Raw genomic sequence first — 2,396 nt, 5'->3', positions numbered from 1 at the left:
TACGTCATCACCTACAGAGAGACACTATTAGTATTTAGTCTACAGGCTGTCGTTACGTCATCACCTACAGAGACACTATTAGTATTTAGTCTACAGGCTGTCGTTACGTCATCACCTACAGAGACACTATTAGTATTTAGTCTACAGGCTGTCGTTACGTCATCACCTACAGAGACACTATTAGTATTTAGTCTTCAGGCTGTCGTTACGTCATCACCTACAGAGACACTATTAGTATTTAGTCTACAGGCTGTCGTTACGTCATCACCTACAGAGACACTATTAGTATTTAGTCTTCAGGCTGTCGTTACGTCATCACCTACAGAGACACTATTAGTATTTAGTCTACAGGCTGTCGTTACGTCATCACCTACAGAGACACTATTAGTATTTAGTCTACAGGCTGTCGTTACGTCATCACCTACAGAGACACTATTAGTATTTCGTCTACAGGCTGTCGTTACGTCATCACCTACAGAGAGACACTGTTAGTATTTAGTCTACAGGCTGTCGTTACGTCATCACCTACAGAGAGACACTATTAGTATTTAGTCTACAGGCTGTCGTTACGTCATCACCTACAGAGACACTATTAGTATTTAGTCTACAGGCTGTCGTTACGTCACCACCTACAGAGACACTATTAGTATTTAGTCTACAGGCTGTTGTTAGGTCATCACCTACAGAGACACTATTAGTATTTAGTCTGAAGGCTGTCGTTACGTCATCACCTACAGAGACACTATTAGTATTTAGTCTACAGGCTGTTGTTACGTCATCACCTACAGAGACACTATTAGTATTTAGTCTGAAGGCTGTCGTTACGTCATCACCTACAGAGACATTATTAGTATTTAGTCTACAGGCTGTCGTTACGTCATCACCTACAGAGACACTATTAGTATTTAGTCTACAGGCTGTCGTTACGTCATCACCTACAGAGACACTATTAGTATTTAGTCTACAGGCTGTCGTTACGTCATCACCTACAGAGACACTATTAGTATTTAGTCTACAGGCTGTCGTTACGTCATCACCTACAGAGACACTATTAGAATTTAGTCTGAAGGCTGTCGTTACGTCATCACCTACAGAGACACTATTAGTATTTAGTCTACAGGCTGTCGTTACGTCATCACCTACAGAGACACTATTAGTATTTAGTCTACAGGCTGTCGTTACGTCATCACCTACAGAGACACTATTAGTATTTAGTCTACGGGCTGTCGTTACGTCATCACCTACAGAGACACTATTAGTATTTAGTCTACGGGCTGTCGTTACGTCATCACCTACAGAGACACTATTAGTATTTAGTCTTCGGGCTGTCGTTACGTCATCACCTACAGAGACACTATTAGTATTTAGTCTACAGGCTGTCGTTACGTCATCACCTACAGAGAGACACTATTAGTATTTAGTCTACAGGCTGTCGTTACGTCATCACCTACAGAGACACTATTAGTATTTAGTCTACAGGCTGTCGTTACGTCATCACCTACAGAGACACTATTAGTATTTAGTCTACAGGCTGTCGTTACGTCACCACCTACAGAGACACTATTAGTATTTAGTCTACAGGCTGTCGTTACGTCATCACCTACAGAGACACTATTAGTATTTAGTCTGAAGGCTGTCGTTACGTCATCACCTACAGAGACACTATTAGTATTTAGTCTGAAGGCTGTCGTTACGTCATCACCTACAGAGACACTATTAGTATTTAGTCTACAGGCTGTCGTTACGTCATCACCTACAGAGACACTATTAGTATTTAGTCTGAAGGCTGTCGTTACGTCATCACCTACAGAGACACTATTAGTATTTAGTCTACAGGCTGTCGTTACGTCATCACCTACAGAGACACTATTAGTATTTAGTCTACAGGCTGTCGTTACGTCATAACCTACAGAGACACTATTAGTATTTAGTCTACAGGCTGTCGTTACGTCATCACCTACAGAGAGACACTATTAGTATTTAGTCTACAGGCTGTCGTTACGTCATCACCTACAGAGACACTATTAGTATTTAGTCTACAGGCTGTCGCTCACCTACAGAGACACTATTAGTATTTAGTCTACAGGCTGTCGTTACGTCATCACCTACAGAGACACTATTAGTATTTAGTCTACAGGCTGTCGTTACGTCATCACCTACAGAGAGACACTATTAGTATTTAGTCTACAGGCTGTCGTTACGTCATCACCTACAGAGAGACACTATTAGTATTTAGTCTACAGGCTGTCGTTACGTCATCACCTACAGAGACACTATTAGTATTTAGTCTACAGGCTGTCGTTACGTCATCACCTACAGAGACACTATTAGTATTTAGTCTACAGGCTGTCGTTACGTCATCACCTACAGAGAGACACTATTAGTATTTAGTCTAC

Source organism: Oncorhynchus nerka, linkage group LG26 (assembly GCF_034236695.1).
Source record: "Oncorhynchus nerka isolate Pitt River linkage group LG26, Oner_Uvic_2.0, whole genome shotgun sequence".
Lineage (NCBI taxonomy): Eukaryota > Metazoa > Chordata > Actinopteri > Salmoniformes > Salmonidae > Oncorhynchus > Oncorhynchus nerka.
The sequence above is the reverse complement of the archived record's forward strand: the minus strand, read 5'-3'. Positions refer to the sequence as shown.